This window comes from Sminthopsis crassicaudata, chromosome 4 (genome assembly GCF_048593235.1).
Source record: "Sminthopsis crassicaudata isolate SCR6 chromosome 4, ASM4859323v1, whole genome shotgun sequence".
In the NCBI taxonomy this organism is placed as follows: domain Eukaryota; kingdom Metazoa; phylum Chordata; class Mammalia; order Dasyuromorphia; family Dasyuridae; genus Sminthopsis; species Sminthopsis crassicaudata.
The window spans coordinates 332,247,218-332,266,215 of NC_133620.1; the positions used below are offsets into that span (position 1 = coordinate 332,247,218).

Here is an 18,998-nt window from a genome sequence, read left to right on the forward strand (position 1 = left end):
TTTATAAGCTTAGTTTGAGCCATTGTTCATATTTTCTGGGTAAAATAACTAGAAATAGGGGAAGAGTTGAGATCAGCATTTTGAGAAATATACATAGGACCATATTAAAATTAGAATCATAGAAACAAATTTAAGTAACTACAGAGTCATTCTATTCAACCCCATCATTTTACAGGTAAAGAAATCAAGTCACAAGAAAAAAACAATTTGATCAAATTTGCTGCCCCAACTAGGACTGAAATCCAAATGTCCTGACTCATAGCTTAGGACCCATTCTACTTAACTCCTTGTTGCATTGTTATAAATTAAAGATTATTTCCGCGGACCTAATACTTCAATAATTTGTAATCAGTATTCAACAGATTAGAAATCAAATGTACCTAAACCAAGTAATCAAAAAATTGAGAAGCTGCTTTTGGAGTTGCTTGTTAGCAAATATTTAAATTGACCCCCCCAAAATGGATTTATATTAAGTAAAGTAAAATGTTGCTTCTTTTAATATTCATAGCTCTACTTGACTACCAGAATTCAAAATTATTTTAGCAACTATAGTCATGCTATCAAATCAAAAAGGAAATCGAGCTCTGAAAAAGTTTTGGTAGGCATTTTCATTTTATCTTCATTCCTTCATTTTGTTATTTTTTTTCTCCTCAAGATGATAAGAAAATCAAACTTCAAAACTTTCTGGTTTGTGGAAAATTAAGATTCCAAATCAAGTAAATTCCAGAACCAAACAATATATGTATATAAGGATGTTAACTCACTTTGTCTAGAGAAATTCTCTCCAAAGAATGACACAAGATAGTGTCCCCCAAATGCCCTTTGGACATAACAAAAATTTTAGCCACTTTTCTTTGCTTTGAAGGTGCCAAGGAAAGTGAAAGGAGGAAGAATCCTTTGATTACTATACCACAAAAGGAGAAACTTCCTCCTTATCCCCTAGCACCTTCACACAGCCACTATACTGGCAGATGGTATTAAAAGAGAAAAAAAAAATGTAATAACTGACTTTGTCCCACCATTTTTTTCTCACATTAAGTCCAGTGAATGTGAAAGTACTGCAAACACACAAGGTCAAAGTCATTTTTCCCAAAACAAACACCCAACTATATCTACCAATTCAACTAAATGTCAATTCAATCAGAATTTAGCAGCACTTTTTATGAACCAATCAACCAACCAATATTTTTGTGTACTTATTAAACCAGATACTTTGCCGGGTAAGATATATATCATAATCCTTTCCCTCAAGAAGTTTCACGATTGTTGAGGGAATACCACAAGAGCATTTTCTTACGTATATAAATGCTAGTAAGTATTTACCTGCCATATAAAAATCCTTCCAAAAAAGCTAGTCTACTTTGAAAATTAAGTAACACAAATATTACACTATACTTATATTCCTGGCCTATAAAAGGATAGACAAGTGTTTGACTTGACAAGAGGAAGAGATTTTTAGGAACTGTTCTGAGAAGTGAAATTGATATGAAAAAAGGTCATACTTGATTTTAGGATTGGGGGGAATTTGGGGAAGAAAAGAATACATTGGATTGGATGTTCCCTATGGTTTCTTCCAAATCCAAAGTTTTATAATTCTCTGAGTTTTCAAACACAATTCTTCCTCTCCATATCTCTGGAATCAATGGATTGCCCTGCTAAACCCTGATCTAGATTTGTGCCTGCCTGAGCCAGTGAAATCTCCTTTTCTAATTGTCAGAGGTTCTTTAGAAGATATTCCACAGTCCATTATAAATTATAATCCCTGCTCCACTCAGTGAACCACTAGCTCATTTCTACAGATGGAGAAACTGAGAGTTGACTTCAGCTCCAAGAAGATGTGGATTTGGGTCCTACCTCTGAAATTTACTGGCTGTATGACCCTGGACATGTGATTTAATCTTTCAATTCTCTAAGTAATTGTCTAAAACTATAAATTGCACAGAAGATGCAAATGTGCATTAATAAAGGGAATTTCTAATTCAGGAAGTTCACAACTGGTGAGTTCAAATTCCAACTTTGATATTTACTTCTATATAATCTTGGATAATCACTTGAGCACCTGAATCTGTTTCCTTATTTACAAAAATGAAGGAAGGGGACTAGCAGACCTTTGAGACCCCTTCCACCCTTAGATCTTTAATGCTTTAATTTTATTAATATAAAACCTGATTTAAAAAATACACACACACACACACACACACACACACACACACACACACACACACACATATATATATATATATATATATATATGTATATATATATATAGCTATCAACTCCCAGTTAGGATAGCAATGAGAAAGATCAGAGGGAAAGAAACCCAGATTTTCCACATAAACCCCAACAAATATCTGAAAAGAACTCCAGAAATACAAATTATAAAAATGAAAAGAAATGCAAGTAAGCTTTTCCATTCATTCCAGAACTGCACAAAAAGATGGCCAAAAGCCATCCTGAACTCTAAAATGGGCCAGAAGCTGGAGGAGTCAGGGAGAAGAATCATGGCAAGAAAGCCAGAGCAAACTCCCAAAAATGGACCCAAAGTTAGTCAGGGTTCCTGAATATCCTTTGCTTAACAGATGTAAAAACAAATATTTCCTGAGAAGTGGTAAGACAATAAGGATCTGAAGAAATAGTGGTCTGTGATTAAAAAATGGTACCCGTAGATAAAATCACAAAGTAGATAATGCATATATGGATAACCAAGAATTTAATAAATGTGTGGGTATTCTCATGATCTCCCCAGTGTGTAGAAGGATACATATATAAAGCCCATAGAATGCAGTGGCATCAGAGGGTAATGAGCAGCTGTGATCAGAGAGATGGTATGGTGGTTTAGTTAAAGAAAAAGGAGGGGGGAAGATTTGCTATTCTGATGAAAATAACTTCTTTGTCATCAGATTTCAGTTTCCTGCTAATATCTGCATCTGCCCAATGAAGATATGTTTTCAGACAACTTAAGAGTCTAGAGAATTCTGGGACTAGAAAAGGATTTGGGAGGTCAACTAAGCCATGCCCCTCCCTCTAGGCAGCCTGCACACAAAACAATTCCAGAGAGACAGTTTGTCTGAGTTTTTCTTAAACATCTCTAGGAGCAGATTCCAAAATGTTCCTCAGTAATGCATCCCAGATGCCCACAAGCTGCCCACTGATGAGATGAGTTCCCAATCAAAACTCAGTGATTTATCTTCAGGTTTTCTCAACCTCCTTAGAATTATTCAGTAGACCTAAAATGTCTTACCTTGTTTCTCCTCTAAAGCTCATCAGTGGCCATGGAAAGCCATTTCTAACTATTTCCATTCTGATTCTAACTTTGAATTTAGAATATCAACTACATCCTCCTTCCTAGTCAGATCCCAGTCTGTTGATTTTGCCCTGATAAACTCTGATCAAGATTTGTGCCTGCTGACCCAGTGAACTCTTCTTTTCAAATTATCAGAGGTTCTTTAGAAGCTGATTACTCAAAAGGTATTCCACAGCCCATATAGATTATAATCCCTATTCCACTCAGTGAACTACCAGCTCATTTCTACAGATGGAGAAACTGAGAGTTAACTTCAGCTCCAAGAAGATGTGGATTTAGGTCCTACCTCAGAAATTTACTGGCTGTATGACCCTGGACATGTGATTTAACCTTTCAATGCTCTAAGTAATTGTCTAAAACTATAAATTGCACAGAAGATGAAAATTAGGGACTTCCTAATTCAGGAAGTTCACTAACTGGTAAAAATCATTCTGTCCTCTATGCATATGGACTATGGATCCAAAGGCAGAGAAGAGCTAAACAGGATTTTTGCCTGCCAAAGACAAAAACAAAAACAAAAACCAAGAACCTATCCAATCCATGAATGAACAGGTAATTGTTAAAAACTAATGCTCTTTCCTAAAATTTCATCTGTTCAGACTTCAAAGTTATGGAAGTGCCCACCCTAGAACTCACCCCTCACCTTGGTCATTTCTCTCTCTCCAAGGCCCTCCCTTCAGTGCTTCTCTGTCTCATTCCCTCACCTCTCTACCTCCTTCGAAGATTTCTCAGCCACACTTTCTGTCCAACCGGTTCTCCTCTTTATTTTTGTTTCAGGGAGGATTATCGCCATGGCAATGTCCAGGTGACAGGGAGGGGAGGGGAAGGAAACCCACCTGCATTCAGCCCTTAATCCCGTCAAGCGTGCCAGAAAGCAGCAGCCAAGAAATAAGAAATGTGACCATTGTTCCGTATCCTGCACGGGATAAAATAAACTGAAACACAGCTGAGCTGTGACTGAAAGACAGCCTCTGCCCAAAAGCCATGTTGCTGTCTACTTGGTCAATACAGAATTCCTTATATTTGCCCACAGTTGGGTGAAAATGAAGTCCATTTTCATTTTCAGGTGAAACTCAGTTAATCAAAGAGATGTTGCTTGGTTAAAGAAAAAGAAGGGATTTTAGAAACATGGATCAGCCTTAATTATTTAGGTAGAAGAGCCCCTTTTGCATACCATCCAGATGCCTGACTTTTGATTCTTCCTACATTTTTGGCCATATTTATTTTTTGTGAAATTTGGCCACATCTCTTTTCAAAACCCTTGTAAATGTGTGGGGGGAATTAATCACAAGATACAAATTGTATAATTATTCTGGAAAAGTATATAAAATAATACTGGAAAAGATACTATACTGTACATATTCTGCAATCTAACTACCAGGAATGTCCGACAAAAAAGCTGAAGACAGAGGAAATGGTTTCACATATACCAAAATATTCATGACGGTCTTTTTGTGGTAGCAAAAAAACAACAACAATAAAAATTAACTGGATACAAAGTGGACCCCCATCAATTGCTGAATGATGAAACAAATGAAAGAATGAATGAGAATATGGCAAAACCAAAGAAGAAAGAATTCAGAGTAGCTTGGGAAGACTTATATTATTGATACAAAGTAATTAAACCAGGGAAATGAGCTACATAATATAAAGTAATGGAAATAATACTGAAAGGCAGCTGAACTTTTGATCAATGCAGGGACTGACTTAGTTTTAGAGTTCTAATTTAGAAAGATAAATTTCATTTCTCAGCAAAAAAAAAAAAGTGGTAGACTATAGTGGGAAATAAGACACACATCTTCAGACATAGCTAATATATTGGGGATTTTTTTTCATTTGACTTTACATCTTTTTTATAGGACACCACTGCTAGATGGAAGAGCAATACAAAATCTAGAAAAGAATAACAGAAAAAATCATGACAAAGTCACATCCCTCTACTAATATTGGCTATTGATTAAATGAAATCTTTAGTATTAAGAGTGGAATGTGAGAAAACTGGAATCAATATCAGGGATTTATTTCCCCCCTTTATATTTATACCTTCAGTATCTAAAAAGGTACATTACACACTATAGATGCTCAATAAATGTTTTCGTTTAATCAATAGTTAATAATTGAAAGACTCCTATAATATAAGGAGCTATAATGTTATAAATACTTTTGATAAAAGTATTGATAGAGATAAAGGAAGGAAGAAAGGAAGAAAAGGGAAGGAGAGAAGGAAGAAGGGAGGAAGGAATGAAGAAAAAAGGAAAAAAGGAAGGAAAAAAGGAAAAAGGAAGGGAAGGAAGGAAGGAAGGAAGGAAGGAAGGAAGGAAGGAAGGAAGGAAGGAAGGAAGGAAGGAAGGAAGGAAGGAAGGAAGGAAGGAAGGAAGGAAGGAAGGAAGGAAGGAAGGAAGGAAGGAAGGGAGGGAGGGAGGGAGGGAGGGAGGGAGGGAGGGAGAAGAGGTAGTATAGTATAATAGGTTTCTGAAGCTGGATTTAAAACCAGATCATCTTGACTCCAGGTCCAACACTCTACCTACTGCATCATCAAGCCACTTAATTGTCCCAAGAAGTAACTGGATTGGATAAACTTTGAGGTTTCCTCCAACTCTGAGGTTCCATATTTACTCTAATTCTATTTTTGTAACCTCAGACACCTCACTTAAACACTCTGAACCATCCTCCTCTAAAATGTGTGAAGAGCTTCACAAATCTTAAAAGCATTAGATGAATGTCAGATTGCTTTTGTTTCCAATAGAATGTAAGTTCTTTGAGGGCAGAGATTTTATTTCCTCTTTCTGTTTTTAAAAGAGAACATCACACCTTGTACATCAAAGATATTAATCAGCATTTGTTGAACTGATTTGATACATTTACACTAGATTGTCACCAATGCCCTTCCTAACTCTAAACCTTCTGTTTTGACCAGCATAAATGGCTGGGGTCCTTTGAGACAGTCCTGCTCAGTTTTCTATGCTTAAGGAAAACTTGTCTTCTGGGTCTGTATACACTTGCAGATGCCACCATTCATTTACTTTGTGACAGCTATCAGAATTATAGGGATATTACCAATGAAAGAAATAATCCCCTCCTAGGAAGTTGGTGTTGTATTTCTAAACCAATAACCTGATAGCAGCTATCATACATTTCAAATGAAAATTTATGTGGTATACATAGTATACAAAATGATCCAAAATTTTTAATCCAGGGAAGCTTCCTGGAGGGAATGATTTTTAAAAAGTTTTGAGATTAGAGGAATGTGATTTATGGAATGAGGGTAATGAATAAATGGTCTCTGGAAATCATTTGATGTGGAAGGATAGTTTATAAATAAAGGACTGTTTCCCTACATGTATAAATACAAAAACTTAAAACTTCTAATGCCATCAATCTACTTAAACCTTGCAAATAATATTGGGACTCAGAATTAGGATGGCCCTAAATAGCTCTCCCTCCTCCAAATGAAACAGAACCAAGAAAACTCAGAGTCCATGTGTCTTCTATGGAAGCTTGCTCCTTGCAGATTCTACATCAATCCAAGAAGCCAGGAGTCAATTCCAGAAATAAGCCATTGTTTCTCTCTAAAGAGAGCTCTCTAAAACTGAAATGCTGAACCTGGAGTGGGCTGTTCTCTTAGGAACAAAGACTGATGCTCTAGTAACATGAAAGACAATGCCTGTGGTCATCAGTTCTAGGCTTTGGGATGATGAACACATGGACCCATGCTGTTAATAGTTTTGATAATTATATTTCAACATGATTATTTTCCTCTGTAATACCACATTTTTTTTATTTTATACTTTTAAAAAACCCAATTTTGAGAAAGAGGACCATGAGATATCAAAAAGAGAAGCCTGGATCTATAGATTACTTTCTCTTTCTACCAAATTCAGGTAGTCATATTGCCTCAGAATGATCTAAGTATTGGCTTTCTTCACTAATTCAATTATTTTTCTCCTCCCAGGCCCACTAATGTATGTTGTTAAATATTTAACTGCACACTACAATATTGAAGGCTGAGCTGAAAATTTTCATTTTCTTTTGCCTACTGTTTCCTAATCCAGGTTGTACAATTCAACTTTTCAGGTCTGCCATCTTTTTCTTTTGCCTTCAATCCTTACCAACATCCAGGTCTTTTCCAGAGTCCCACTCTTAGTATGTAGTCAAAGTATTGACCTTCAGCTTCAGTATTTGACATTCCAGTGAGTAGTCTGAATTAATGTATTTAAATACCGATTAAATTGATCTCCTTATTATCTAAGGAACTCTTGAAATTCTTCTCCAGCATCACAATTAGAAAGCATCAATTCTGCAGCCCTCGGCTTTTTTTATGCTACAATTTTCACAACCCTACATTGCTCTTAGAAAACCATAGCTTGATTATATGGACCTTTGTCAGTAGTGATGCTTTTTAGCACACCTTTCTAGATTTGCCATTGCTTTCCTTTCAAAGAGCAAGCATCTTTTAATTACACAGCTGCAGTTACCATCTGCAGTGATCTTTGAACCCAAGAATATAAAATCTGGCATTATTTCTATTTCTTCTCCCACGACTTGCCAGGAAGTAATGGGACCAGTTGCCAGCTTTAAGCCAGATTTTATATTCTTTCACCCTCTTCAAGAGGTTTCTTAATTCCTCTTCACTTTCTGCCATCAGAATGGTATCATCTGCATATCTGAGATTACTGAATCACAGGATTTAGGTACAAATCCCATTTCTGGTGTTAACTGTGACCTTGGATAAATTGTTTAACTTGTCTGGGACTCAAATTCCTCATTTTACAAATGAGGAAATTGGCCTGGATGGCCACTGAGTCATTCAGCCCTTCCCACCCTAGATGTGTGATCTTATGACCTTTCCTATTCACCTCCTTGTTCCTTCCCTAGTGGGAGGAAAAAGAAAAAAATAGAAAGAAGTGAGGGAAAAGGAGAAGTGAGGACTGATGTATTTAGACATATTCCTACTTTTTTCTCTCCTCCCTAATAGTATGATTATTCATGAGATCTCTATATTCAAAGGAACTTATAATTTAATTTTGTAGAATCTTCTCTTTGCTTGAAGGCTCCCATCTTTTCTTTATTTTGCAAATATTCTTCTACTAAATTTAAAGTCACAACCTGAAAAGCGGTCTACAGATATTTTTAAAGTGTTTGATTATTAAAATTTTATTATTAAATCAACTGTAGCATTCTAACATTTTAGATTTATGTTTCTATATCTCTGGTGTCTCTGCAATTACAGATTATAATCAAATATTTTAAAATATTAGAGAATCTATTTAAATGAGTTATAACATTGATTTATTTTTAAAAAAATATATCACTCAGGAATGTAAAGTGAAAAAAATACCATTGTACCTCAGTCCTAAAGATAAATAGAAAGCAACAGGAATAAAAAATTAAAAGAATATCAAGGGAGGATAGCACTCCACAAATTTGTTCTTTGTTTTGCTTTATTGTTGTGGTCATTTTCCCTCAGAGCCTTTGACACAACAGAAAGAACTTTGGATGTCAAGGCCTAAGGCCTATGTTTAGATTCTGCATTTCAACAACTACTAGCTATGTGATTACAGGTAAATGTTTTCATTTCTTTAAACTTTAGTTTTTTTAGGTATAAAATGGCGTTAATAATACCAGCAGTCAAATTTTATATATGTAAGTATGCATGTTTCTGTGTGCATATATGTACATGCATATATATATATATATATATATATATGTGTGTGTGTGTGTGTATGTATGTGTATATATGTATCTATATATATATAATATATTTTTAAAATACATACACACACATATATGTATATATGCACAGGGAGCAGCTAGGTGGTCCATAGTGCACAAAGTAGAGTCTTTTCTTCCTAAGTTCAAATCTGGCCTCAGACATTTACTAGCTATGTGAGCCTGGGCAAGTCACTTAACCCTGTTTGCCTCAGTTTCCTCAAATGTAAAATGGATAATGAAATATCAAACCACTGCAGCATCTCTTCCAAGAAAACCTCAAATGAGGGTCCCAAAAAGGTGCCTCAGTTCCTCATATATAAAATGATCTAGGAAAGGAAATGGCAAATCACTACTGTATATTTAGCCAAAAAAACTCATAAAAAATGGAGTCACAAAGAGTTGGATACAAATGAATGACTGAACAACAGCATATATTAGGTTCAACACAGGGCGTCATCTCAAATTGCTTACTGGAAGGACAGAAGAAGCACATAAATATGATCTAAGCCAAGGTGAGAGATCAGTACAAACAGAAGATCTAGGCAAAGGGCTATGAAAAGCTAGAGAAGGTGGAGGGACAAGGAAGAAAGGTTTCCTGAAGGAAATGACATCTCTACTTGAACTTTTAAAAAGGAAGAGATTTCAATAGAGTGTATGGAATAAATCTATTTCAAACACAGAGGATGGAATAAAAAATGGTAAGACAAAAAGAGAAGAAATAGTCTAACCAGGCTGGAATATAGACTCTATGAAGAAGAAAAGCATGAGATAAGCCTAAATAAAATTATGGAGAACTGTGAATGCCTGAGTTTAAGGGAAGATAAGGTCTAGAAGTGGAATGATTACAATAGAAATGAGAGAGAGAGAGAGAGAGAGAGAGAGAGAGAGAGAGAGAGAGAGAGAGAGAGAGAGAGAGAGAGAGAGAGAAGAGAGAGAGAGAGGGAGAGAGAGAGAGAGAAAAGAGAGAGAGAGAAAAGGATGGAGAGAGGGAAGGAGGGAGAAAAAGGGAAAGGAAGAAAGAGAGGAATGGAAGGAGGGAGAGAGAGGGGAAGAGGAAGAGAGGGAAAGAGGGAAAGGGAGAGGAGGAAGAAAGAGAAAGGGAGGGAGAGAGAGGAGATATGAAGAGAGGGGAGAGAGAGACAGAAGGAGAGAGAGAGAAGAAGAGAGAGGGAGAGAAAAGGTAAGAGAGAAAGAAAGAAAGGAGGAGAGAGAGATAGGGAGAAGGAATGGAGAAGAAAAGACAAAAGAAATATGAAGAACAGGAATCATGTGCCTCTTTCAAGGCATCAAACAAGCAGATGAGACACCTGAGATACTTGGGAAGGAATGTTTAAACTGATATAGAATAAAGTGAACATAATCAGGAAAAAACATTTTATATAACAACAAAAAAAAATTTAATTCAATTTTATTTTCATTTTCAAATTTCCTCCCAACCTTCTTCTCATTCTTTGCAAAGATAAGAAAAATAAAACTCATTACAAATGTATAGAGATGTCAAAATAAACTTCTATACATCATATTCCTAGAAAAAAGAAAGAAATAGAAAATATGCTTTAATATGCATTCTAAGTCCAGCTTTCTATTTGGAGTTGAATAACATGTTTCATCACAAAATCTTTGGAATTGTGGTTGATCATTGTGAATCAGAGTTCAACACACTGCTTTCAAAGCTAGAACAACAAAATCGTAAAGACAAATAACTTTAAAAGGTTTAAGCACCCAGATACAACCAATCATAATTCCAAAGGACCAATGAGAAAGCATGCTACTCACCCACTCCATTGATAGAGAGGTGAGAGATTCAGGATATAGAATGAGACATACATGTTTTTTAAGGGACAAAAAAAAAAAAAAAGGAATTAGTTGTATAAATATGTTTACATATATTGGATTTAATATACATTTTAACATGTTTGACATATACTGGATTACTTGCCATCTAGGGGAGGGAGTGGAGGCAAGGGGAGGGAAATTTGGAACACAAAGATTTGCAAGGATCAATGTTGAAAAATTATCCATACATATGTTTTGAAAATAAAAAGCTTTATTTTTTAAAAAAAGACAAAAATAGGCACATAAAAAGAGGAATTAGTTTTTCTTGACTGCACATTTATGACAAGGTTTTCTTTTCTTTTTTTCTTTTTTAATGGAAAGGGAAGTAGGAAAAAGAGAAAATAAATACTTGTTAATTCTTTTTAAAAAGTACTATCAAAAAATAAGGGGAAATAAAAGGCAATCTTAAAGGGGGAAAGAAGTCATGTATGGGCAGAGGCAACATAGTCTGAGGTGGCTATGTAAGGAAGAGGGAGTTTGGGATCCTTTTACATATATAAACCACAACTCTTTTCTTTTTGTTTTGTTTTGTTGTTGTTGTTTAGCAGGTTACTTTTTTGGCACTTATGTCCCAGCACTGCCCAAGGACTTGCTTCTCCCCTTTTTCCCCCTAATTCAAGAAGACTGTCCAAATGAATTCTCAGACACACCTTCAGTATCACTACCTTCCTCTCTGACTCCCACCACTCCAAATATAGATTTCCCCTCAAATCCGACCCTTAGCAAATAGATACAACCAGTCTGGATTAAGTTCCTTTTTACCCACTATTTGGTTGTTGGATTGATTTTTTTAAAATTTTGTTTAGGGTTTTTTCCATTTAAGCCAAAAGCACTATTATCACTTTTGGTCTAGAATACCTTATAGCACAACATACTCACAGATGGAAGCCTTAGACAATGGGTGTAAATAAACCAAAGTGAGAAAAAGCAGCAGGCTCCATTTCAAGATATACACAAGATTTTGCTAATGCTACAGCCTTCAGACTGGCTACTGGATTCTAGAACAATTCCAGGCCCAATCAGACAACCAGAAAGGAGAGAGTTTTTCATTATGTAAAGCACTTTGGGCACTTCTGTTCTTCATTCTCTATATCCTGCTAGCAATTTCATATCCGGTTTGGGAATTCCAGGAACATCGTTTGGCTAACCACACGTCTGCAGGCTGGAGGGCTCGAGCATGCTCCTACCTGCAAGGGCCCTATCATTAGAAGTGAACCATGAATTCTCTTCTCTCCGGTGAAACATATAAAAACCTCAGCCTTCAACCACAACTGTGGAGCTCCACCCTTCTCACTCCATCGCTCTCAGATCAAGGAACCGAAGAAAAGTCACCTCAGAAAGAGGAGAATAAAAGCCAGGGGCTGAGTAGGTTAATTTGTTTAAACAATTGCAATCCATTTGACTGGAAAAAAAAAAAAAAAAGGTTTTAAGACAACTCTCCTCTGCCAGCTCCACTCCACATTCTATGTGGCAAAAGATCAAAGAGGGAAGGAGAGAAAAAGTGAGAAGATATTCTAAAATGATAAAATATCAGAGCTGGAAGAAACTTTGAAAAGCATCTATTTCAGCTTCATTTTTCAGATAAGAAAAATTGAGGGCCAAAGAGATTAAAGTGAATTGCACAAGTTAGTGAAAGAATCAATGCTCTCCCTTCAAAAATACCATATTCTGAGTGAATTTCATAAATGGGGTACCATAAACCCACAGAAGAAAGACATTCTGCTCCTATGAGTACAAAGTACTGGAAGGAAATTTAGAATTGATCTAGCCAAATCCCAAATTTCCTAGCTGTGTTATCCTGATCAAGTCATTTGGTCCTATTTGCCTCAGTTTCCTCATCTGTCAATTGAGCTAGAGAAGTAAATAATAAACCACTCCAGTATCTTTGCCAAGAAAACCCTAAATGGGGTCACAGAGAGTTGAACACGACTGAAACAATTAAACAAACAATAACAAATCTAATTCTATCCTTTTTTTAATGAGGAATTAAATGACTTGCCTAAAATCATATAGTTAGTAACAGAACAAAATCTTCTAACTCTACATCTTTTCCTACACTACAAGCTCCCAACCATACTTCCTATGTTCCTTCATATTCAGCACTTTTCAGAGAAATACTGGCCTTTTATTTGTCAGAAACTTAATATCTAAATTGGAGCAACTAGGTCTTGGGCCTGGAGTCAAGAAGACTTCCTGAGCTCAAATCTGGTCTCAGAAAATTATTAATTGTGTGACCATGTGTCATTTAACCTTGTTTACTCAGTTTCTTCATCTGTAAAATGAACTTGAGAAGGAAATCCATTCCAGAAGATATGACTGAAACAACTGGACAGCAATAAATGAGCTGGACACTGTTTACAAATAAAATAGCAGGCAGGCAATAAGCCTTTATTAAGCACTTACACTGTACTAAGCATTATAGATAAAAATACAAAACAACAACAACAACAAAAACCACACACAACAATAGCAAAGATGGCACCTGCCTTCAAGGAGCTTCCATGATGGGAATACAAAGACAAATATGAAATAGTTCTGCTCAAGGATCTTCCATTCTAATAGGGGAAACAAGCATATATAATATAAAAGTAGATTCAAAATATTTTTAAGGAATGAGACAGGGAATTCATTTCTGGAAACTGGAGCTGGGGGTAAAAATAAGAAAAGGGTATCAAATGAACAATGGTACATGAGCTCCTTTTTTTTTTTTTTTTTTTTTTTTGGAGTCAATAGGGTGTCCAGGGTAATAATTAGTATCTGAGGCTGGATTTGAACTAACGTCTTCCTAATTCCAGGACTAGTACTTTATCCACAATGCTAAAGAACTACCCCTGCATAAACTCATAAGAAAAGTTATAGAAGAATTCAGTCTATGAATTTTTTAAGAACCAGAACTGAGCTCTTTTACATCTTGTACTTATGGGGGTGCCTGGTATATTGACACACTTGGACCATGCTCTATGAAGTTCTGTGCTCATATCTCTGATACCTTGCACATCACAAGGCCTTAAAAAATGCTTGATGAATTAAAAGGACTTATTCAAAGCAAAGAATAGAATTCAGAGCTCTTGAATGCTCTTAACTAGCAGTTTTTCTACTCAAAATCTTTTTAAGAATAAAGTTCCAAAACAGATCTTTAAAATGATCATGATGATGTTAACAAAAACATATAAAAACATACAGAGGTCCCCATATCCAAGCTGCTCTTTGATGGAATATGTTAAGCTTCAGACAAACATAAATAAGATAAATGACCCTAGCCATTAAAGACAGTCTATCTCCTGCCTTTTGCTTGCATCACAACCATAAAACATGATGATTTACCCACAAAGGGGGAGGGGACCTCTTGCTTCCCTTCTGCAAAATTTATTTTTCTTTGATAGGACTTCATGCCTTTCCTTCATTCTAATCTCTTCCTCCTCCTCCTCCTGTTTGCTTACTGACTCCCTCATCTCCACCCTTTCCCTCCTCCAAAGGGCTTTTAATTGGTGGTTTATGATGGCAAAATATCCTTGGCCCCACAAAATGGTTAGAGAGAAAAAGTGAAGGTGAACAAACTGGAATCAATTGGAAAGGAAGTTCCCCTCAGCCCAAAGTGTATGGACTGGCAGGTCCATGTTTTCCTAAGCACTCACCTCAGTTTTATTAAGGAAAGAGGCTTCCCTAGCTGAATAATAAAGTCTTTCTAGTCCAGATTTTCAATGTGGCCTACTGTGGTGGTAGTAGTGTGGGGGATGGGAGAATTCAATCCATAGCCAGAGACAAATGATTTATAATGCACCACTCTCAAAAGCTGCACTCCAAGGCACCTTTAGGAGTACAGAGAAATAGTATTTTCAAATAGACAACAACTGTAATTACTCCCAGATCTTAACCTATCTTGCCCTAAATCCAACTCCTATCTTCTCTAACTAATTCTTGTCCTTATTCCTGGGGCAAGTGGCAGAAATTATTAGGGAAAGGTCCTTTGGGTCACTTACCCTAAGCCACTTATAATTCTTCAACTGAAGATCAGGGATGCTCTTTCCCAGAGGAGAGAGTATAAGCTCAAGACAAATGAAGGTCTGGGAAGAGTATAACTGGAGTTCTGCTATATTCCTAGAGATAAAGCCATGAGTGTCTTTTGGGGGAGCCAACTGCTGCTTCCTGGTCAGTCAGATTAGTCAGAAATCCTCCTATAAGCTTTACACTTGACCTGGACCAAACCACTTCAAATTCCAAAGTGCCTATGACATTCAGCTAGGAACTCCAACAGAGCCAGTGGAATGTTGTCTTGCCTAGAAAAAAATGGTCAGTTGTAGATAGAAAGGCCATGTGGCACTAGGTCTGAAGGAGTAGATCTGGTCATTCAAGTATGGAACAACAGGACAGTCAGGAGCAGGGAGGAATTTTTGGAGGCATTGAAATCAGGATCTCTGAACCAGGCTGAACTCGTCTTGTTAACCCAAGCACAAGTTAGAAGGAGGAGACAGTATCCCTTTTCCTTGCACTCTCCAAGGGGAAACACAAGTTTTACTATTTGCCAGTCAATTACCTTATTTCCTGTTTTGTCATCATCTCATTCTAACTGTTTTAGACAGCACTAAAATTTGCTTTCCTTCATTTAATTTGATGCTTAGGTTACTTAACTGGTTATTTGTTAAAAAAAAAAAAAAAAAAAAAAATCTCATTGGCCAACAAAACCAAGATGTTTGCTGTGGTTATTAAATAGTCCAGGAGCAAGACTGATGGTAGGGTAATGAGGAAAGAGAAGAGCAGGAAACTATTTTTCCCTCAGAGCAAGCTGGGCATTTGGGGTGAACTTACTAGAGAGAGGGAATACAAATTTCACAAATCCCAACTCAAATATTAGACATTTTCCTTTCCTTTGGTGGTAAGGAGGGTGGAGAATGTGAGCTGGGAAGCCTCATTGTAGAGCTTAGCAAATTTCCTGCAAATATACTTGAAAGAAAAAAAAATTTAGTTCAAGGTAAGTACTTTGTGCAGGTACCATTGTTCTTGGAAAATTCTTCAATACAGGTTCCAGTTACCTGGAGCTAGAAATCCACTGGCCTTACTCACAAGCTCCCCCTGGTGGCTATACATATGGAAGCTATTTCCTAGTTTTTAAATCAGTAGTTCAACTCAGTTCTAATGTTACTGAAGTCACTGGGATTCTCTCATTCTTTATACTAGTCTTTTTCTTTTCTTTTCAATTTTGAACAGAATTTTAGTTCAGTTTTTATTGAAATTTTTGGAAGAATGTTCCTTTTATCTTTTATTTTTCAAAAGAAATATACAGATGTATGTGTATACATACACATACATATGTGTTGTCTGTGCCCATATGTGTATATATTCCTATACATATATATATACATGCATAAGCAAAATGTTCATGTTTATACATCAAACATTTTTCCAGTCCTAATTTTTTTTCAAAGAAAGAATTCAGTTTTCAGTTCTTAGTCTGTTTTGCTTTTATTTGAATATCTCATATAGTTGTTCTCTCTTAGGATTATGTTTCATTCATAAAGCAGTTGTTATAAAGGCAAAATATCTGTTTCAATTATGTTAATTGTTACATTAAGAAAGCACTGGTCAGACAATGAACATATGTAATTAATTTTTATTTCTTGGGATTTTATTGTTTATAAACTAATTGCTTGAATATAAAAATAGATGCAAACAATGCTTTCCTATGATTTTAACACATGCTAACTCTCACACCTGATATACTGTTTATTTGCCAAGTACTGATTTTTGTAGCTCTGCCTCATAATGTTATTGTGGTATGATTTTATATATTTAGTGTTTATTTCACATTATTAGCTTTCTGGATAATATAAATGATACAGAAATTACTCAGTAACATAAATTACCTAGAAGTATTGGTGTATCTAAATAATATCATTTTCTTTGGAAAGGTATTAGAACATGAAGAAAAATTGGTATATATTACATCATCTAGAGCAGAGTTTCTTAAAGTCCCTTTTGGCTCGGGAAATTTTTCCATGACACTAGGTATATAGGCATATAAAATAGGTATACAAGTCCAACATTAATAATATATTACATTATGATAATAAATCATAATTTTGCAATCCCCACATTAAATTATGAGACACCATATGGGGTCACAAACCATAGTTTAAGAAGCCGAGATCTAGAAAAAGTCTGAAACTTTCAAATAACAAGTGTCAATTTTGCAAAATCTCTATCAAGCATTTAGCACAGTACTTGGCATATCATAGATGCTTTAAAAATGTTTATTGATTTGACTGGGAAAGTATGTGGATCAAATAGCATATTAAAATAACATGAACAATAACAGAGGAGTCAGGCGTGCTTCTGATATGGCCATATCCACAGAATCTTCAGAATCTAGAACTTTTCTAGGATTTACCATCACAAATTTTCTAAGAATTGTGCTGTCATTGTTAATCCATTCACTCTAGAATATCCAATTGAGGAGACACAGAAACAGAAAGACAAGAATGTTCAAATCACTTTAAAATTATAAAGTCAAAAACTCAGTCTCATGCCACACACATGCACCAGTGCTGCCTTATGGAGTATATTTCAAGCACAGATGCCATCCTGGTGTGTTCTGAAGCAATTTGATACCAAGTGAGTGATGGTCATTCAAAATTAAGGCATTCACTGACAGAGAACTTAGTGATGAGATTTGGACACATACTTAAATACACAAGTTGAAGTTACTGATTTTGATATGAAAAAATTCAAAAACTATGGAAGGAGCAAAATTCCAAGTATGGACTGACAGCAATCCACAGACCTATCTTCTAGCCAGTGCCAAATTAGATGCTACTTGCCAGAAATGAGGAGCAATACCAGCCAAGCATGTGCTAACAGGCAGGAAAGACTGACATGGATGCAGATGCTCTGGCTTGAAAACTGTGCAATCCTGAAATGATGGTTTATTGAAAGTAGCGAAGACTATATGTAACACCAAGAAAGTTGGATAAAAGTCAAATTAATGAGCAGCTGAGAATTTTTTTCTTTTCTTATAAATTGATTTTATTTTTAATCTATAGAATAAAACAAGCATTTCCATAATTGTATAATAAAAAAGATACTTGTACATGAAACTGCAACTCTACTAAGTACCACTTACTATTTCTTTCAAATATACAACAAATTACCATGTAAATTTCTTTCTTTTTCCTTTTCCTACTCTTTCCCCCATTCCTTGCTACCTTAGGAATGGCTACCATTAGACACAAACAGGCATCCATATGAATATATATGTATGTGTGTATAAGTATGCATACATACATATATGTGTGTACACATATACATATATATAATTATTTAATACATAATTTTATTTATCACTTCTTTCTCTAGATATAGATAACATCTTTCTTTATATGTCCTTTTTAATTCATTTAGGTATTTATAATAGTTAAAATTATATTCATTCAAAGTCATTCTTAAAATCATATTGTGGTAGGATGATTTTGGAAAAGCCTGGAAAGACTTACATGAACTGATGCTAAGTAAAGTGAGTAGAGCCAAGAGAACATTATATACAGCAAAACCAAGATTATGCTCAATTATGATGGACATGGCTCTTTTCAACAGTGAGGTGATTCAGGCCAATTCCAAAGGACTTGTGATGAAGAAAGCTATCTGCAACTAGAGAGAGAACTGTGGGGACTGAGTGTAGGTCACAACATAGTATTTTTACTCTTTTTGTCGTTATTTGCTTGCATTTTGTTTTCTTTCTCATTTTTCCCCTTTTTGGTCTGACTTTTCTTGTGCAGCACAATAAATGTGGAAATATGTATAGGATTACACATGTTTAACATATATTGGATTTTGGAGAGAGCCATCTGCATCCAGAGAGAGGATTGTGGGCATTGAGTGTAGGTCACAAAATAGTATTTTCACCTTTTTTGTTGTTGTTTGCTTGCTTTTTGCATTCTTTCCCTTTTAGATATGATTTTTCTTGTGCAGCATGATAATTGTGATAATATGTATAGAAGAACTGCACATGTTTAACAAATATTGGATTACTTGCTGTCTAAAAGAAGGGTGAGGAGAAGAGAGGGAGAAAAAATTTGGAACCTGAGATTTTGCAGGGGTGAATGTTGAAACTATCTTAGCATGTATTTTGAAAAGAAAAAGCTAAAAAAAATTG

The 18,998-nt window shown here is 35.6% G+C and overlaps 1 long non-coding RNA gene across 3 annotated transcripts in view; it reads right to left on the bottom strand.

Moving 5' to 3' along the window:
• LOC141538812 (uncharacterized) overlaps positions 1 to 18,998 on the bottom strand; it is a 252,185-nt gene that overhangs the window by 63,429 nt on the left and 169,758 nt on the right. For 2 of the 3 annotated variants that reach the window (XR_012481139.1, XR_012481141.1), the window contains exon 1: positions 3,948 to 4,037. The exons of the other annotated variant lie outside the window; for it this stretch is intronic. This is a non-coding gene — a long non-coding RNA (uncharacterized LOC141538812). Of the gene's footprint in view, positions 1 to 3,947; positions 4,038 to 18,998 lie in introns of those variants that run through there. 3 annotated transcript variants of the gene reach the window in all.